At 41.8% G+C, this 21,206-nt stretch overlaps 1 protein-coding gene across 5 annotated transcripts in view; it reads left to right on the plus strand.

Moving 5' to 3' along the window:
• Positions 1-287: 287 nt before the first annotated feature.
• The window catches only part of LPP (LIM domain containing preferred translocation partner in lipoma), a 937,968-nt gene continuing 917,049 nt past the window's right edge, over positions 288-21,206 (plus strand). For all 5 annotated transcript variants that reach the window (XM_029617261.1, XM_029617260.1, XM_029617259.1 and 2 more), the window contains exon 1: positions 288-393. The gene's annotated coding sequence lies outside the window, so the exon portion shown is untranslated. The remainder of the gene's footprint in view (positions 394-21,206) is intronic.

Below are 21,206 nucleotides of genomic sequence, written 5' to 3' on the forward strand. Positions count from 1 at the left end.
CCTAATCTCACTTTCGTGTCCGGGCTTGGTCAGGCCCTCCCGCCCCTCCCTCAACCAGCACCAATCTAAACGGGGAACCGGTAAACTACGCCCCTCGCCATCTAAACCGCCAATCACCACAATGAACTAGCCAGGTCGTAGACGGGGCATGCTGTACTACAGGTAGGCCGTCTTCCAATCATCGCGCGGCACTAGCGGTCGCCATCCAATGGGAAGGCGCGGGGTTAAGCGATGAGGAAGAGTGGGAGGGGCGTCGCAGGGCACGTCGGCACGTAGCGGCGTGACGCTGAGCCGGAGCCGCCCGACGCCTGGAAAGAGTTTCTGTGGGACTCAGGGTTGCCTCCCTCCCCCCCACCACCCCGAGCAGCTTCGCCGACGGAAGGCGCCGTGCAGGTATTTACCGGCCGCCAACATGGCTGCTGAGAGCGGCCCCTCTTCGTCCTCCTTCTGCCTGCAGTTTTCCCCTTCTTCGTTTTCTCTGCCCGCAGCGCCTGGTTGGGGCCGGGGGAGAGGCGCCGGCGGGCCCCTTCCTCCGCGGCAGTGCTCCGGAAACCCTGCACCCGCTGTCGGGCCTGGGTGGGGTACGGATACAGTCATGGAGTGGCCCAGACAGGTCTGATCTTTAGGGCTGAAATTTGTGAACGACTGGGGTTAGGTCCTTAAAGAGGCTAGGCCGCGCGGTTTCGGTTTCATGCCTGCTTGGGACCTGATGAATAAAGATTCACGTTGAAACTCTCGGAAAGAGGCTCCTGCATCTCATGACCTAGAGCCTGGTCAGGTGATTACCCTAAGGTGAATGAGCATAGGGCCTGGGTCCTGACATAGTAGATAATAGCAGATTATCAATTGGCCTATCCGCTCTGTCCAATTTTCTGTCCCAGCTATAAAGACTAGTGAGGCTATTACCCATATATCCAGCTATCTAGGCCCCTGTGACCTTACCAGACAGGTCCTGGTAGTGCTTTCATTATTTGCCCTTTGTTTCGATATTGTCACCTCACGCTCTGTGCTAGAGGGAGTGAAAGATGGATGGTTAATAATGCAACCTTCCAATCTGTTCCTAGTATTGTCATAGAATATGACATCACAAGTTTATTTATTTTATTTATAAACTTCTATATATTGTTTGGAACATGCCGTCACAACAGTTTACAAGCAAGAAAAATAAAAATAGAAAACTGAGGCACATCCTGTTGAGTTCATCTCACTTTACCTCTGATGGAATGCCTGATCTCAGCCAATCTGCAGTGTCCCCTTCACTTCTTAACCATGAGGGATCCCCTATACTTATTCATTCTTCAATTCCGTTCATTTTGTCTCCACCATGATCCATTATGTGCATCTGGTATGCTTTTCATGAAGTTTCTGATGTGGCTCCTGAATCTTGCCCTATGGAGTTTGTGACCTCTTGTTCTAGAGCAGGGGTGGTCAGCTCTGCTCCTCAAGAGCCACAAATTGGCTAGGTTTTCAGGATATCCCCGAAGAATATGCATAAGAGAGCTTTGCATGCCCTGCCTCCACTGTATGCAAATCTATCTCATGTACCTCATCTCGAGGAACCGGAGTTGGCCACCTCTGTTCTAGAGAATTCTTTACTCTGAAAAAGTTTTGCAGCCAAGCTGGTTGTTCTCCTGTTTGAGGGCCTGGCTGGTTAGGCTTGGACTCATTTTGATGCCTAGAATAGCACTCTAGGTCAGTAGTTCCCAAAACTGGCCATGAGACTCTATAGCCAGTTGAGTTTTCAGGATATCCCCAGTGAATACATTTTTTTTCATGTTTGTCATTTGTTTTTTTATGTTTGTCATTTGATTTAATGACTTTAAATGATCTATGTAATCCACCAAAATACATGATAGTAAGACTGGAATATAAAAAAATAAATGCTCTGGAGAACAAATATATCTTCTGCGTATTCATTGTGAGTGTCTTGAAAATCCAGCTAGATGCAGGGTCCCAAGGACAGGTTTGATAACCACTGTACTGTACTAGGTTCTTTTGGGGGGGTTAAAATCCAGTCCCAGTAATTTTTCAGCTTTCCTTAGCACTTTTTAAAGCTTCACTAATCTCTCTCAGGCAATGCAGTTTTGGTAATGGAATTATGTATGTTTAGCTCTAGATCTAAGAAATCTTGGTAGTTCATTTAGACACATGCCAAGAGTGTGAATAAAACAGAGACAGGCTTAATATTGCATATGCTACCCACCAAAGAGCTCAAGGTGGATTTTAAACCTTGAATTGAAGTAGTTTATTGTGTTTTTGGTCTGGCAGTTTCCTCTTGTTTCTATGGGCTTCCAGCTCAAATCATAAGCCTTTATAGGTCTGTATTCCCATGAGTCTTCATTCATAGTTACCCCCAACAGTGGCAGTTCTAGACAGAAAGATGGGGAGGCACTCTAGCATACATCATATTCACCTCTACAACACAGTCTCCTGTCTTTAAACTGGCTATTACAGACACGAAAGAAAAAGCTCCATGGGGCTTCTATGCAATAGATAAACACCTGGCCAATTTCAACCAGTGAGGCCTGGTATATATATACCAATATAACCTTGATATTTAAAAAGGGCTCCAGGGTAATCTGGGAAATTATAGACCGGTGAGCCTGCCTTCACCCCTGGAAAAAATTGTGTAAACTATTCTAAAGGTCAAAACTACAGAACATATAGATAGACATGGTCTAATGGGACACAGCCAACAGGGATTTCCCAAGGGAAGTCTTGCCTCACAGATCTGCTACATTTTTTTTAAGGGGTTAATAAACAGTAAAGGTGAATCGGTGGATGTTGTATTTTTGGCTTTTTAGAAGGTGTTAGACAAAGTCCCTCATGAGAGGCTTCTAAGAAAACTAAAAAGTCATGGGATAGGAGGCGATGTCCTTTCTTGGATTGCAAACTGGTTAAATGACAGGAAACAGAGTAGGATTAAATGGCCAATTTTCTCTGTGGAACAAGGTAAACCATGAAGTACCTTAGGTATCTGTACTTGGACTGGAACTTTTTAATATATTTATAAACTTTCTGCAAATGGCTCCAGTGAGTGAGGTGATCAAATTTGCGGATGACACAAACATTCCGAGTAGTTAAATAGCAAGCAGATTGCGATAAATTGCAGGAGGACTTTGTGAGAATGGAAGATTGGATGTCTGAATGGCAGATTGACTGTGAAAAAGTGCAAAGTAGTGCATATAGAAAAAAATAATCCAGGCAGTAGCTACACAACATTAGGTTCCATATTAGGAGCTACCACCCAGGAAGGAGATCTAGGCGTCATAGTGGATAATACATTGAAATTGTCTGCTTGGTGTGCTTCGGCAGACAAAAAGCAAACAATGTTAGGAATTATTAGGAAGGGAATGATGAATAAAATGAAAGTGTCATAATGCTCCATGTCGAGGCTGTATGCAGGTCTGGTCACTGCATCTCAAAAAAAGATGTAGTTGCACTGGAGAAGGTACAGAGAAGGGTGACCAAAATGATAATGGAATTGCTCTCTTATGAAGAGAGGCTGAAGAGGTTAGCACTGTTCTGCTTGGAGAAGAGACTGCTGAGGATGGGGGATATGATAGAAGTCATTAAAATCATGAAAGGAATTGAATGGGTTATGTGAATTGGTTATTTATTCTTTCCGATAATACAAGGACTAGGGGGCAGTCTATGAATTTAGCAAATATGCACAATTAAGCTCTGGAATTCATTGCTAGAGGATATACTTAAGGCAGTAGTGCAGTTGGATTTAAAAAAAAGTTTTGAATAAGTTTCTGGAGAAGTCCATAAAGTGCTATTAATCATGCTGACTTGGGGAATAGTCACTGCTTATTACTGGCATCAGTAGAATGGGATTTATATTTATTTATGGCATTTATCAATCGCTATTCTAAAATGATTTACGAGTAGTATCAAATTTATATTAATAAAACAAAATATAAAATCCTGTATAATACAGTCCAAAAGATACAAATATAAACAAAATTATCTTAATCTAATGAGCAATTCATATTATAATTAAAAACAACATAAGATAAATAATGATCTATTTAATGTTTGGGTACTTGCCAGGTAAGTTGTATTCTGGATTGGCCACTGGATTTGATGAACCCTTGGTCTGACCCAGTAAGGCAACTTCTTATGTAAACATGGATAGCATTGTTCAATTAGTTCTGAATAGGAGTGGTCTAGATTCCATACAGGATGGGACAGAATCTCAGTATAAACCCTGCTCCTCCAGTTCTCCAACGCACACTCTGCATCCAGAGAAATTCCCTCAACAATGGATGCAAAGTAGATCTAGAATGTTTCCTCTTACAACTTACCTATACAAAAAAAATAAAATCACAATGTCATCTCAGCACCGGATAAAAGAACAATCTTACAACTGAAAACACACGTCTATTATATTGCTATGAGAGGTGGCAGCAAGCCAGACGGAGTGTATAACTTGTCCACCACCTGGTCGTATCTATCGTTCTCCTTTTTTTGTGCACCAAAAAAGGTGATTTGTTACTGAAACATGGGATCATTCTTTTATTCCTTTGTGGTCACGCTCCGTAACAGCAGCACAGCATCACTCCACAGCCAGAAATATAAGACCCTGCAAAAAAAAACAACAAAAAGACACTCCAAGCCTATATAGCAAATCTGCTTTGTCATGACAATGCTAATTATTCTAAAATGTCGAATAGCAGCAATCCTTCCTGTGAAAAGGCAGCAATGCAAATATTACTCCAGGCCCTAAAATACCAACCCACCTCCTATTGGAAGAAGAAAACAAGCCAGACTGTTGTAAATCCCTAAACAGAGACTACATGCTAGTAAAATTTCACGTAGAGCACAGACCAATCCTCACCTAACAACGAATAAGAGACTTCAGATTAGAAACAGGATCATACAAACAAAAAATGAACAGGAAAACACCAAAAGTCAAACTCTGCATTCAGTGCAGTACCAGAGAAACAGAAATGCATTTCTTCCTTTATTGATCAGAATACAAAGATGATAAATGCGCTTTCCCAAAGCTGATATATTCCAAAGTGGAAGCGGACGAGTAGAGGGAGAAGAGGGGCCGCGGGGACCAGCAGCTCCCCCTGCATGTTCTGAGATTGAGACCCCGTGGCCCATGCTGAAGTGATTCTTGTCAACAGATCCAGAGAGCAGGTAACACACAGCACAGCAACTCCTGTCTGCTGGGCCAACTAGGATGGGGGTGGCAGAGTTGTGGGGAGGGCTAATTTGCCAACCCTTGCCCACCTGTAACGGTGCCATTGCCTACCCCCGCTTCTAACTGAACTCAGCCTAGCCATGGCTGTGAGAGCCTTCAGTCCCTCTGCAACTAAGCTAACTTGGATGTTGCGTCTGGCTTCTATTTATTTACAGTGATTTATAGGTTGCGGCTTTGCCAGCACTTCTGTTGTAGGTGGATAGTAGGTGTCACCGATGAAGGATGCAGAAGCTAGGAGCACGGCTTCTGCAGCATCTCCACGCTCAGGAAACCAAAGCTCGGGCTGCAACTTGGACCACAGCTCACTCTCAGGATTTCTGTTCTAACAATTAGGTAACAATTCTTCATTTTCCAAAGAACATCTGTCTGCTTCCAGTGTGTGCTGCCGATGATGGTAAACGAGTTGTTGATGTATTTATTTAGCATCAACTCCTCCAGTCTGTAATAGTAAAACCCGCAAGTCCCAGAATGCATGAGAGAGGTTTTAAAGTAGCAGTGCTACCTGCTAGGAGTGTGCAAGGTTTGTTTTTCTCATTTATTTTTGTTTCATTAGTGGACATTTTTTAGTTTTTAAATTTCATTTTCTTATTTAATTTGTGCTAAAAAAAAAGGGAAAACAAAACAATTTCATATTGTAATAACCTAGTAAATGACAACAGATTAAGACCAAATGGTCCCTGCCTTCTGTCCAGCAGGGTGTTCATGTTACCCTAGTGTTTCATTTCTGCCGTCTTGCCCCTAGGGATCTTCTGTGTTTATCCCTCGCTCTTTTGAACTCCATCACTGTTTTGGTCTCCTCCAGGAGGACATTCCAGGCATCCAACACCCTGTTATTCCTGAGTCTCCCACCCTGGAGTTTCGTATCATCGCCCAGAGTTGTACAGCTTCCTTCCCGTTGTACATTTTTAATACCTTTTCAGGTGTCACGTTTTGAAAGCGAAGCAAACTGAAACAAATTTCATTGTTACGCTGTTGTTTTCTAACCAAAGACATCCTTGCCATCTGTGATGCTGTCCACCTGAAAGACCGCACACAGTTACGGTTTTAACTTCTCATGAAAACCAATACTGTGCCTTCGTATATATGTGGCTTCATCTTTTCTGATTTTTATTTTTTTGTCCTGTTCTTTTTGCTCAGTTGGAGGCAGTGCTGGAATCTTGGGGGGATGAATTTTCTGCTATTTTATATTCCCTGTCTGATCTTTGCAGTGACAGTCTGGGCCAGGGGCCACATACGGGGACTCCTGTCAGAACTCTGCAGTCATGGGGCCTAAAGCCGGCCACCAGGTGATGACAACAACTTGTTCTACCCCCCTCTGGACTATTAATTCTGCCTCTGCGGCATCCACAATCGGGGAGCAGAAAACGAGATTCTGGGATCAAACAGGCAGTGCTGCTGAGCCACCATCTTTTTTTTGATTTCCGGGTTTTGATCTTTTTTTTTGGCTCTCACCTTCTCCAATCTGTGTTGGGTTTTTTTTTTTTGCTCACTTTTAATACAGATTTCTTTGTGAACCTGCCCACCCTTCTTCTCTTCTGCTGTTTCCTCTGCATTTTGAATTGAAATGCACCCAGTCAGTGACGCTCTGACAGTTTTCTGATAGTGATGCTTTGGCTTACTTAGATCCAAGTGATAGAAGGAGCTTTAAAAAGGTTTGTCATTTCCCAGGATGGGAATATAACTGAGAAGGAGGAAGTGTGATCTTGATGAATGCTATTGGTCAGATTTAGGGCTGCAGTGTTTTTTTGTTTTTCAGCTTTTGTTCAGTGCTACGGAAATACTTTTGATTTCTTTTTCCTGTTTAGTACTCCAGCTGTAGCGTGGGATATTGTGAGTTCTGGTGTCATCCTGAATATTTAATAATATGGGTTGGTATGGCAGCTTTCATAGTGCCTCTGGGAGGCTAGTCTGGCTTCCGCTTTTGGTACCTGATTGTATAACGTCAGATGGGAAAGGGAAGAAGGGGCAATGTTAACCTCTGCATATGGCATATTCTACTATGCTGTAAACCGCTTTGGGTGGATTTTGTATTCATAAAGGTGTAAAATAATTCCCATTTATAGTTGGGTATAGTGAGGTAAAGGATGTATGTTAGGTTTTTTTGGTAGTTTCCTCTGTCTCTTGTCCTCCCCCCATGAATGTTGTCCTTAATCCTTCTCTATAAATCCTGGAGCAAGGGGACATTTTTAGTGTAAGAGAGAGAGTCTATGGAATTCAGCAGTCCACCTCATGGATGCCCAAATAATGCTCCTGATACTAAATGTGATTCTTTTATTCCTCTTCCGGGAAAGAAGGTTGTGACTGATGTAGCCTAAGTTATTTGGTAGCTTTTGTAGAGGATGAATTTTTCTTGGTAGGGAAAGAGGACAAGACGGTATCCTGTCTGGTTAGGTCCATACAGAGCATCAGCGTGATTTCTGCCTGTGTCTTTGAAAAGCTGTAATTGAAGCAATGCATTTTTGTACATTATTACTGTATTCTAAAGCGCTGGAGGCATTCCGCCAGTTAGATTGTTCAGGTGGCCGATGCAGCTTTGAATGTGTTGTGCAGTGATCAATGCACAGTGCTGTGGCACTTAACCTGCTTCAATATTGAACATGGGTGGAACATTTTTCCAAGGTGCTGTTTGGGGGGGGAAAAAAATTCTATCCATTAAAATGTTTTAGAAAACTAAAAATTTGTATCTGCTTTACAAGATGTGTGTGGTCCTGAGTGTCTCTCTTCTGTGAGTGCCACGGCTTGCAGGTTTGTGCGCATGGTGACGCTGTGATAACGAAAGCATGGACATAATTTAGCTTTCTGAAGAATAAACCTGTAAAATTCAGAAATACAACGTGCAGTGCTATATATAACAGAGTTTGGAAACCCGTTGCTTGCTTTGCAGTGCCTGATAAAAGCACAGCTGCCCCCCTGCGAGTTTGGGAAATATTTGAGCTGCCGGCATGTGAAAGAGAGTGGGTGTGCGGCTGCCAGACTTCATCAGGGAGCCCTTCCTCCTTTCTTCCCTACCAGGCTTGTTTTGGGGGGTTCCCCATCCTCTATTTGGGTGTTCTAGTTCCCTCCTCATTTAGGCTTGTAGCTCAATCAGAGACCCGGCACATGAGCCTGAACTCTCCCAGGTGGCTCTTTAAGTGATGTTGCCATTTTTGGGCACTCAGCCAAAAGGCAGGTTTATGCTACCTCTATAAAATTTCTGTGTTGGACCAATAAAAGATATCACAACTAGCAAGTTTCCTTTTCATAGAGTGTAAAGTAAAGAATTAACTTTACATAATTTATTTTCTTTGAGCATTTAGAGCTAATTGCTCTAAATGCTCAAATTTGCAATTTGCTAGTCAAAGAAAACCTAACAATGATTGCTGAGCAGATTTCCATCTCTAATATCTGGCTTTTTAAAAAAACTTTTTATTTTAACTTTTTCTGGCATACACGATAAGGAATGTTAAATACATACAAATAAATATGATTAGCACACAAGGTATGATATACCAAGAACACATTTTAAAGGAAAAGCAAGACAATATAATATATCATAGTCAACTTTCATGGTGTAAGATTATAAAACTGACAAGTTTCCAGATTACATCATAACTAAAACTCTTACTCTGTATTTCAAATCACAACTGTTCATTTTCAGCTATTGTGTGTACTTGCACCTTCCAATTCTCCAAAGAGGGCATGGTCTTCCAAAAGATTGCAATATAGGAATCTGTTAATCTGCCCAGCCACCAAGAAGACCCAGTAAAGGCTGAATAGGAATAGGGAAACCGAGAATGGCAGCCACTTCCTGTGTAATAGCATCCCGGAACTGTTTCACAACTCTCTGGTCCCACCATATATGTATGTATGTGCCAGTCTCTCTACCACCCCACCAACAAGCAGGATTGGCTTCTGAAACAATTTACGATAATAAATGGGCGTACAGTATGTTCAATGAAGAAGCTTGACTAACAGTTCAGTCCTTCGAACACATATAGAAAGTCTAAAGGCAAATTCCCAGACTTTGTTTTCCATGCTTTGAAGCCCAAATCTAAGTTCAAGTCAGCGTTCCAGGCATCTATAATAGGCTGGGGAGTTCATTTGCAAAACGTTTGAGCTGAGACACCACAGTAAATAATAGTAACACTTTTTTTTAGTAAGACCCCCAGATTCAGTCAAATAATCCTCCAAATTATTAAGATCACAAACTGGCTTAGTGAGAACAAAATATGTCCCCCATACCCTCCTCAATTGCAAATAAGACACTTGTGAGTGTGGATTTAAGTCCAAGTCCGCATTTGGTTGCTGAAAGAAAATAGTCATCCCAACATTGACTAATGAAATGTCACCCGCTAACCCACCAGGCTTTAAAATCAGAGAGAGAGTGCAGCTAGATAAGGCAGGGTTCCCATAGATGGGAGCTAGAAGAGGAACTACCTCGCTTTCCCCACCCAGATATCTGAGAACATTCCCAACGCATGTGCTATTATTGGACTAGCTCTAGAAATACGCTGTGCATGTGGTGAAGAGGGAGATAGTAAAGGAAGTATAGCCAGACTCAATGCATCCATGAAGTTTTTATGTTATAAATCCATACCTTCAAACAGGCCAATCTGGCTGCCAAAAGTACCACCTAAGATTGGGCAAGGCTAGTCCGCCTAAGATGAATCTTGTTTTATGCTGCCAAACAAATTTAGAAATAGCCATTTGGAGGTCTACAATAACACTGGCCGATATATTACAGGGCACGTATTGAAAAAGGTAAGAGTTTAGGCAATATATTCATTTTCAAAAGGTTAATCCAGAGACTGAAAAAGACTCCCCATCATGCATGTCTTGATTTATTTTACTAAGCAGCACACTATAATTTTTAGTATAAAGGTCTTTAAAGTCTTTGGGGATATAAACCCACAAGTATTTAAAACCATGAACCGAAGAGACAACTGGGGATGGTAATTTTGGAGCCAACCCGAAGTAGCTCAGACTTACCTAGATTGATCTTGTAACCCGAGAGCTCCCAATAAGAAGCCAACACCTCTAACAGCACAGGTCCGGAGGACTGCAGGTTAGTCATATATATTAATACATCATTGCCGCATAACAAAATTGTATGCGCTCTGCCTCCAAATTGAAAACCATGAACACTGAGAGATTCAAAGATTCAATAGCTATATCAAAAAGCAACGGTGACAAAGGGCACCCCTGCCTGGTGCCCCGACAGAGAGAGAGAGAGATATATATATATATAAAAAAAAAGCAACCATTGATAATGAGCTCTAGGTCTCGTATACATTGCCTTAATAAAGCCAATGAGCCTTTCTGGAATACCTGCATTTTTAAGTAATTCAAACAAAAAAGGCCAAGGAAGCCTGTCAAAGGCCTCTGCATCTAATGAAGCTATCAAGCCAATGACTCCTCTACATTTAGCCAAATGTAAAATATTAAATAGATGCCTAGTGTTAAGAGGTAGACAACCTACTCTTAATAAATCCCATCTGGTCAGTACGGACAAGGCAAGGCAGTACCTTCTCTAATCTTATTTGCAGGATTTTTGTAAATATCTTGATGTCTATATTTAACATTGAAATAGGTCTATATGAACTATAATCCATATCAGCCTTCCCAGGCTTGTGAATGAGGGACATATTCGCCTCAAACAGATCAGCTAACCCTTGACCCCACCTTGCCCATGTCCAGAAATGTAGGTAAGAGCAGAGACACCTCATCATTTAACTAGTTTTTTTTTTTTAACAAACTCAATGGGGAAACCATCTGGCCCAGGCTATTTACCACCAGGAAGTGCCTTAACCCCATCCTGCATTTCAAGCAAAGACACAGGTGCTGCAAGAAGCGTCCCCTTTATTCTAATATCTGAGGCAGGTGCAGATGGGACAGAAAATCTTTAATTTTTCCATGTCAGTCACGCCCGTGTAAGTATATAAAATAGAAACCTTATTTGTGAAGTTTTATTCTATCTCAGCCTGTTTAGTAGTTATATTACCACTAGATCTCTTAAGCTTCAGTGTAAGGTACTTACAAGCTTTTTTCTTTACCAACTGAGCCAACAAAGTACTAGGTCTGCCCTATGCTCATAAAATTTTAATCTAGTGTATTTTAAGGCCTTACAAATTTTCCCAACTTCCAGAGCCTTCAACTCTGATCTCTTAGCCTCCAGCAAACACAGGGTCCTAGCTGAGCAAGTGTGCTTATGCAGAGTCTCAAGATCCTTAATCTGTGCTATCAAGGCATCTGCTTGCTTTCTCCTTTGCTTTTGCCAGTAACTAGGAAAGCTAATAAGCCTACCTCAGAAAAATGCTTTGAAAGCCTCAACATGAAGAATTAAAGCATAGTCCTTGGGAGGATTATGCAAATTTATATTCCTCAATAGATTCTTTAGGTAACTTAGGGAAGGCTTTATTACAGAGCAATGAAATATTTAGCCTTCAGGAGAGACTCTTGGATTTACTGTACTCTAAGAACAGGGACCCCCTCACAGAGAAATGATCTGATAACCCACCCAGTATAATCTTTCATTCCCAGGTGCTGAAATTTCTTATATAGACCAGATTAAATGTATCAGTAATTTCCTGAATATATTTTGGGAGCACCATTCCTAATTTATTTGAGGAAGTTTTATCAGGAGATGATTCAGGGCATATGCTCCAGTTCCCTCCCATACAAAGATGCTGATACCCAAAGGTAATCATAGTTTCCATTCATTTCTGATAAAACAGGGCTTGGTCTGTATTAGGGCCATAAACATTGACAAGCATGAAGGCCAATCATTTAGGGGAGCACTCAAGGATCACAAAGCTCTCATCCCAATCTATCAGCGATCTGTCCTGCAATGACAGATTATCTATTAATACACAGACTCCTCTACTTCTAGAGTTATAAGAAGCATAGTCAATTTGATCTACCCACCCAGTCTTCATCTTTTCAAGCTCTGGATCAGTAAGGTAGGTTTCTAGAAGTAGCAGGATTTGCACCTTTTTTTTTTATGTGCTACTTGGAGAATACGCTTCCTCTTTATCGGAGTGGACATACACCGAACATTAAGAGACATAATATTAACTAAAGAAGCCATCTAAGTAAAACCCATAGGTAAGAAAGAAGAAAAAGGTTCAAATACACAATTGCAAAGCCCAGACGCAGCAGTCTCCAGTGAAAATGTGGTAGAAACCAATTTTTCCCTGGGTATCTCATGCGAGTCAACTGCAAGCACATAGAGATTCCAAAGCGAATAAGAACATAAGAAATTGCCATGCTGGGTCGGACCCAAGGGTCTATCAAGCCCAGCATCCTGTTTCCAACAGTGGCCAATCCAGGCCATAAGAACCTGGCAAGTACCCAAAAACTAAGTATATCCCATGCTACTGATGCTAGTAATTGCAGTGGCTATTTTCTAAGTCAACTTAATTAATAGCCGTTAATGGACTTCTCCTCCAAGAACTTATCCAATCCTTTTTTAAACCCAGCTACAATAACTGCACTAACCACACCCCCTGGCAATGAATTCCAGAGTTTATTTGTGCGTTGTGTGAAAAAGAACTTTCTCCGATTAGTTTTAAATGTGCCACATGCTAACTTCATGGAGTGCTCCCTAGTCCTTCTATTATCCGAAAGAGTAAATAACCGATTCACATTTACCCATTCTAGACCTCTCATGATTTTAAACACCTTTTTCATATCCCCCCTCCGTATGCTCTTTATACCCATGCCAAAGCAACATTATCTAAAATTCAGCAAACCCTAAATAGAACAACTTTCAGTCCCCGCAACCCAAATAAATTCAATCTTCCCATTCTCCACATACATCCCCCCCACCCATGTACCAATGTTAGCAAGCCCATTACCTCTCAAGTGGGCAATTATATACGACCTAAGAAGCGGACAGCTTCCCGTTATGCGCTGCTGAAGGCTGGGCTTAATCCTCCCAATGTAACCCCCCACCCATAACCCACCCTCCATGAAACCCAATCTAGAGTCATAACTTTTTACCAGTCCTCCACCCCCATCCCCCCTCCTCGTCGAACCCCAAGATGATTGTGAGGGAGAAAACCCAGAACATGGAAAAGGAAAAATCATGTATAGCATTTAAGTCAGAAGTAAATGAAAATGTAGTTGGGATAAACTACACAATGTCCAGATCAGTAAGAATGACAGCCAGTTACAAAAAATCTGGCGATGGTCATTGCTTGCCAAGGATCTACTCGAACACTTCTTGCCGGTACACAATGCTCCATAAAACGTTACAGATCTGCCAGGGCCAAATGTGACGAATAAAGCTTTAGCAAACTGCATCCTGATTTACTACAATGATGCCAAATCTTTAAACGCTGCGATATCCATGTCCGAGGTAAAAGGACACCCATTGTAAGGGTCCAGTGAGATCAAGGAATCGGGACCAAACGCCCAAAAAAGAGATCACAGAAACCAGGACGTAGTAGTGGAGTCATGAGGAAAGAGAAATATCCAATTGCTGTCAAAATATAAAACTGACAAAAAGTACAAGTGACACAAAAAATAGCAACCCCCCCCCCCAAAACGAAACCCCAGCACTCTGTATCTGCACTGACACAATACAGTCGTCTTATTACTCAAGCTCCCAGGATGCAAAAAAAGGGCCAGACTTTGCTCCAAAAGAAGCTGTTGCCACAGCTCCCGCCCAGGAAAATAATTCAATATCTTTTGCGTGCTCCAGTAGAACAGATTTGCCATTCACCATAATTTTCAGTTAAGCAGGATATAACATAGCAGATTTTATGTTTAACTTCTGCAGTTCACGCTTAACATTGGTTAAGGCCTGGCACTTTCTCTGAACATCTGAAGAAAAAGTTTGAAAAAAGAAAATGTGATTTCGGCAATACATGATCTCCCATTGCTATCTGCTGCATTTAGAATAAGCTGTTTATCCGCATAATTAATTATGCAGCTTGGCGATTAATGCACAAGGTCGGCCATTAGGTGCATGTGTTGGAGCAAGTGCACGATCAACTTTAATGTAGCCTTTGGTCCGATTTAACTGCAGGATATTTGGCAGCCATTTTGAAAGAGAGTCTGCTGCATTCATTCCCTTGACCATTTCATGAATACTCAGGATTCGAAGGTTGATTCGATAGGATCTGTTTTTTTAATCGGCAATTTTATCCCAAGTTGTGGTGACATTCCTCTCTAGCTTCTCAATTTTAGCTGTAATCGATGTTGAAGCAGACTCCGAATCAACTATTTTCTGCTCTCGTTCCTCCATCTGCTTAACATGCTTCATTCACTGTGCAATTTGGGCCACATTGTCAATAATAATACTTAAGCAGGTATCAAGCTTTTTAGAGAGATAATCACTAAATGTTTCCATGAGCTCATGAGTGCTCATCCAATTCTGTGGCCCCAGACACCTCCGAGGCCGTCTTCTCCGCGCTCTGTTCCTTAGCTGCCCGATTGTCCATTTTTTTCCCTTGCAGTGTTTATAAGCCCAAAGAGACGGCAGCAATCCTTCACTAACTGCTTTAGTAGGAGCCATGACTAAACAAAGCGATTAAAAGCAGATTTTTTTAAATTCAAGTTTAGCACGAGCTAGGCAGGGCCTCAGCTATTATGCGACCTCCTCGATCAGCACGTAACTGGAAGACTTAATATCTGGCTTTTTCAAGAAAGGATGTGGATTTTTTTTTCCCAAGTAAAATAGTTCCTGATATCTGACTGTAATGTTACCACTAGTAGGCTAGATGGCTTGCTTATTTATTTATTTTTCATTAGCCTTCTGGGGGAGAGCAAATTGAAATGGTTTCTGATCTCATTGTAGCCAGGCTGGGTGATTGATTCCAGAGCTGCTGTGCCCCAAGATGGCTATTGCTCATCTTGGAAAGTACGCGTCCAGTTCCTGGATATTTCTGCAGTACTGTCAATGCATGCAGGATAGGCCTCATGCTTAGAAGATCCTGCTCCCAAGATTTTGCAGGGATGCTACTTGACCTTGCAAGGGTCAAAAGTGCCTTCTTGGTGCCATTAGAACCTAGGTGTGAAAGGATGTGAAAACTTCATCTAATCATTGAGTGCCACAAGTTATTGTAAAGCTTCCTTATTGAAAATTAAGATGCATGGATGAAAGCAATCGGAAACATTGCTACCTGTTTACGTTCCTTGTTACCAAGGACTATCATTATCAGCTAAAGGTGTTAGATTGCGATGTGTATATATCTGCCAGTGACCACTTCCCCCCAGTCAGAAGGCTTATTTGAGCAAGTGTTGTTTTTTCAGAATCTCATCTCAAGTCCTGCTGGTGATATAAATCCCATATCGCTTAAAGATGGGAAGATTTAAAAGAAATAAGACAAATTCTAAGCTTCCTGGGTCTTTCGATATTCGTTAGGGTTTGGACGTGAGGTGACCATAGGATAAGCCAAAGGTGACGTCTGGATTTAAACCATGCTCAGTTATTTTGTGACAGGGTTAAAATGTGAATCACAGCTTCAGACAAAAAATATGAATTCTTCAGTGAAGACCCATGAGTCTGTGTCGACTCTGTCAGACAAGCAGTGCAGGCGTGTCCTATTAGATGAACGAGATGGTTGCCTTAGGGGGCACTGAAGAGCAGCCATGTGGGGCCACGAGCAGAGTCTATCCTGTTCGCGTCCCAGAGAACCAAGGCACTCGACGGGCGTGAATGCGGTAAGAGCCAGGGCCGAGACTGGGGCGGGGGGAACAAGGCAGAAGGCTTGCCTAGGGCACCTAATAACCTTGCACTGGCCCTGCAGACAACTGTTAAAATTGGCATACTGAATGACTTATCTTTTTTTTTACCAAGAAATTCAAAAGCATTTTAACATCAGGTAAATCCTTTAGCAAGGAGTCTCAGATTAATGTGTTAAAACTGTCAACACTTTAACAAGCGAAAGAGAGTGACGAGGACTTTTATTTCTGAAGTTTGAGATTGCTTTTGTGTGTCCCTAAAATCTGTCTTGTTTAGTGTCCTAGAAACATGTTTTCAGGACATGAGCATTGTGAGAGAGGCGGCTTTTTGCAGATCCACGCTCTTAATCCTGGTTGGAACGTCTTGTATAGGTGGTTTACCAGTTTGATGCTTCTGTACATGTTGGCCTATGATCTTTCCTTTTCCGCTTCAGGCTGGAATCTTATTACAGATGCAATACTATATTTCATCTTACAGTATTTTCAGTATGTTGTATCCAGGACTAACTGTAATTGCAGAACAAACATGCTTAGAAACTGGGAGGAGAGGCAAACAACTCTATGAGAAACAGGTCCTTCTTACGTGAAGCCTCTGAAACCACTCCATGAAAAAGAACCTTTATTGGCATAGCCGACAGCTGGAGGCTGATGCGTTGGTGGTCCTCTCGTGAGAGAAGCACAAGATGCGGCAGGGTGATTCATTCAGGGAATCCTCCAGGAAAAGAAAGCACTGGTAAAGCTTCCAGTTCTTTGTTTGGCACTGGTGATACATATTTTGTTTTCTTTGTTGCAGTAATTGAAAGTTCAGATTCATCGTGAACAGCTTGGTGCAGTCTCTGTTGTTTTCTTGTTCAGGGCATCCACTGGTGTGTTTTACATTTAATGCCACGTGGGAGTAAACAGGGTGAACTGGTGTTGCTGTCTACTATAACCCATTGGATTAAGAAGGTTATCATGGCTACGTATGTGGATGCTGAGCGGCCGTTTCCTAGTTCGGTTAACACTCATTCCACTCTGGTCCAGGTAATGTCATGGGCGGAGATTAGATGATTATCTTCCATCAAGATTTGCCGAGCTGAAATGTGGTTTTTCCTTACACAACTTCCAGGCATTATTGCCTAGATGTGCAAGCCTGGGAGGATGCAGCCTTCGCGTGTGGTGATGATCGGACCGTGGGTAGGCTCCTGCCCTGTTCGGGAGTAGTTTTGGTACATCGCACTGGTGTGGATTAACCAGTCTGAATGCTAAGAAAGGAGAAATTACTACTTTCCTGATGATTTCCTTTTCTTTAATGAGGACAAGTAAATCCACCTTCCCTGTTGTCCTCCTGAGTTGGCTGAGTTTCCAGGGATTATTGGTAAGTGTCAAATCCAGTTCCTAGATTGGTAATTTTTACACTCCTTGTCTGACCTCACTGTTTTCCTGTTAACTGTTTTGAATGCGTGTCTTAATGGTTATGATTATGTATTGTTTAGTTGTTCACGGTTGGCTTTTGAGGAGAATATTGGCGGGCTGATGTGAGTGCAGGAGTAAGTATACCGTGACGTCAGCTTTGTTCCGTCTCCATCTGCTTAGTTTTCCTAAGGAGAAAATACTGGTGAGGTCAGAGAAACTGGCCTGTAGTTACTAGTTACCTACTTTCTCTGCTGGGGTGAGGGAATATTGCCATTGTTTCTGTTAAAGGTGGAGGCTGCTCTTTGTAGGTATGTCAGGAATTGGAGGGTCTCCAGTGTGTGATGGCTGACTGTCTACACCTCTGGCACACTTGCTCTGAAACTGTTACTTTGGTTAGCTTGGGTCAGTCAAATCAGATTGCTCTTGTGCAGGCTTGTATGACTCGAATAGAACACTATACATAAAAAATCCTTAATTTTTTAAAATTTCATTTTTGTCCCTTTTAAAGGAGCGGTATGCTCTGCTCAGTCTGTACTGTATACAAGGATGAGTTGTCAGGTCAGACAGCGCATGTTTTTATTCCAAAGTTTCTTGCTTATGTGAACAGCCTTATAGAAATTTCAGAAGAAAATAGTAATGGCTCATAGCAGGTTATACCCACTTCCCTTGTATTCACATCTGAGCAAATCATTTAACATGTATAACAGTAGCACTGTTAGCTCTAATTTGCATTTATATCCAGCCCTCCTAGTCGGACCACCCAGAGCTGCTTACAGTATGTAAAAACCATAAATAAAAATGCTAAAATATTAAAGTACAATTAATATGTTAAAATTATTACAAAATAATATATAAATAATGCAATAAAATAACTTTAGCATCCAATTATCTCATTCGCACTACTCTCACTAAGGCAAAAATATCAACATAGAATTAATAAAAGCCAAAACCTCCCTAGCCTAGAGAAGCAGAGGCAGACTGTAACCCACTCAGCTCACTTAATCCCACCCAAACTTGCCCAAAAAAGCATGTACTCCCATCAGTGCAACATTATCAGGGCTCAAACAGTGTTATATCTTCTTATTAAATATTGTAACCATAGTGCTCCAAGCAGTCTAATCTTAACCTCCTTCAGAGCGGTGGAAGAAATATTCTACTTCTCTGCTTGTTTTGTGTTTCTTAGGCTGTGATGTCAATTTGAATGCTTATGGTTTTATTAGCGAAGTTGGGAGTTGCAAAATTATTTGTTTCAATATATTTATTAGCAAACTTGGGCCTCCATCCAATTAATTAGACTCTCTTGTAAAGGGAGTTTAATGTTGAATGTAATTGGTACAAAAAGTGTGTAGCTATCTGCACAACTGCGTTCAGAAGCTACGTTGTGCTTCTGAGAAATTCCATAAGGAACATGGACCCTGCCATCTATGAGCACTTTGGCTACATGTTCAAGAGTTAGGAGCTCCAGCCAGCACTTCTGGAGACATTGGAGTTAGCTCTGGGAGGAGCTGCTTAGAGATGGTCATGGGTGGAAGCTGGCCTGTTGGTTTCCCTTCGTAAAAGTCTGGGAAAGTGAAGGGCTGAGAAGTCCGTGCTGGTACCTGGTGAGATCTGACCGAGTAAGGGAATCATCACCTGTGTGTGGGTTTTTTTGTGTGTTTTTTTTTTTATAGAGGGCAATTTTTAAAGCCTTATTTGCAGCAATGGTCTGTATAAAATTGCCCGCCTCATGTGTTGGGTAAATTTGCCCGGATTGAGCGGAGGTAGAGTTGCTGAGGGATTTGGATTTAATGCACATAACTTCTGTATTTTCAAAAGTATGCTTGGTAATTTTCCCCTGAAAATTAGCTGTACACAAGTATAATTGTGTGTGATTACATTTGGTGGAATAATTCTCAAAGCACGGAAATCCATGTTGCAAATTGGTGCAGGTTAGGCATGCATTTGCCACCTAACTTGGGTGGACTGTCATAAAATTATGCTACTGTCCTTGCTCGTCCTGTTACGTCAGGCTGGCTTTATTTTTTTTTTTTTTCAATATCATGCAGTGCCATTCCTGTTAGCTCTCTAATATTCATTATAATAATTTAAGGAAGGACTGTTAGGGCAGCTTCTCAGTCGTGCAGTACTGATTGCACTGTCGAGTAACTTGGAATATTTATGGCCTTTGCCCCCTTGTCACGCCGGGTTCCTTTATAAAGAATCATTTCTTTAACTATAAATAAACAAGAAGTGGGCTCCGGCTTTACGGTCAGGATGCAGCTGCACTTTGGGTGTCCAGCTCTGATCGTGTTTGCTCAATATTATAATATCCCAGCAGCATGCTGGCAGAATCCGACGTTCCTGGACAGATTACACAATGGATCCAATATTTGCTCCTGTACACGTTCAACAAGTGTCCAATCAGAAGTAACGCCACCTTCACTCCATGTTATTATTGTCTTGTCCTCTTCCAAAACCTGCTGTCCTGCAGGCGGATTTCCACGATTAAGTCTCGTTGATACTAATAAATTTCACACATTTCTCTTCAGAAACGTTAGTTGCCATGCAGTTCTCAGGCTGCGAGCTGGATTTTTTTTCCATTGCACTTACAAGTATAAATAGATTCTTTTATTTGTGGTTGGGTGAGCCGCTCTTAACAGATTGAACATCAGCATTCGGAGAATGAGTTCTGCTCCACTGAGCCTTGCAGCCAAACACTCTGCCAGCAGCGGCAGTCACTACCTGACCTATGGGGATTCCCCACCCAACTCCCTGATTTCAAGAGTACCCTTCACCTTTCTTGGCCATGCTCCCTTCTCCTCAGCGGTAAAAATAAACATCCTCTGAGTTTCAATTGAAGTTCTCCTAAAATGGAATAAAAGAGAGAGTAAATTGATGTCTCATCACTCAACTCTGATGGACCGGAGTTGTCTGCTGACTTCACATGCCCAGGTAATGTTTTGCTATATTAAGTGCTGTCAGCAGGAGGATCTCCAGTCTACAGAACTAATTTGATAATTGGAAGTTGCATTTTAGAGCCGCAAATCACTTTTCACAGCACTGGAAATGAGTTTTATGTTTCGCATCCAGGAAATAGAAATTAAAAGGTGAAAAGATATATAAATTAGATTAGCAGGCTTTGCTCTGCCACAGGAAGTGTGCAGGATGGAAGCAGAAACACAGCTGGTCTGTGTCCCAGGAGACTTCTTTCCTGATGAATTTATATTGTTTTCCCACTTTGCTCTGCTTTCAGTGTGTGCTGGGGCACAAGTTGGATCATTCTCTGTGATAGTGGTCCCCCAAAGGTAACAACTGATATTGTCGTCCTGCAAGCTTAAGACCGGACAGATCAAAGAGTTTACCCATGGCCTTGGTTGTACTTCTTTGGATAAGATAAAAACTCACTGGATTGGTTTGGTGACAAAACGAACATTTGTGGCATTTTAAAATGGAGGGGATCTGACGTGCTGTGCAGCAGGCTTCAGCCCATTGTTCATCACACTTCCTCTCAGTGCAGTGCCATACGATCTTCTTGCTTCCCTCACCATGCACAATGCTGTTATGGATGTGAATACATTATCAGAGGTGGCGTTGAGGTAATTCACCTGTTCGGTCTTTAAAGAGAAACAAAGAGCCTTACTTTCAAGAATATTGATTTGGTAGGTATCTGTAAGATCGTGCCAGGCTTGCTGACATATGAAGTTCGATTTGTGATTCTGACCCTATGAAAATTCCTAGCTGAATAACTCATTTGGGAAGGGGGAGGCTTCTGAGCTCTCTGGTAGGATTTAATCTTGAATCATGTTTACACTTGTTCTCCTTATCCCAATTGAACTGCAAGCTGTATATTATTGACTGCATTAAATTTTATCTGCCATTTGGACACTCAGGCCCCCAGCCTCACAAGGTAATCTGCTTTGAAGTGGCAGAAAGGCAGAATATAAATAAG

The sequence above is a fragment of the Rhinatrema bivittatum genome, chromosome 9 (assembly GCF_901001135.1).
Source record: "Rhinatrema bivittatum chromosome 9, aRhiBiv1.1, whole genome shotgun sequence".
NCBI classification, from domain to species: Eukaryota; Metazoa; Chordata; class Amphibia; order Gymnophiona; family Rhinatrematidae; genus Rhinatrema; species Rhinatrema bivittatum.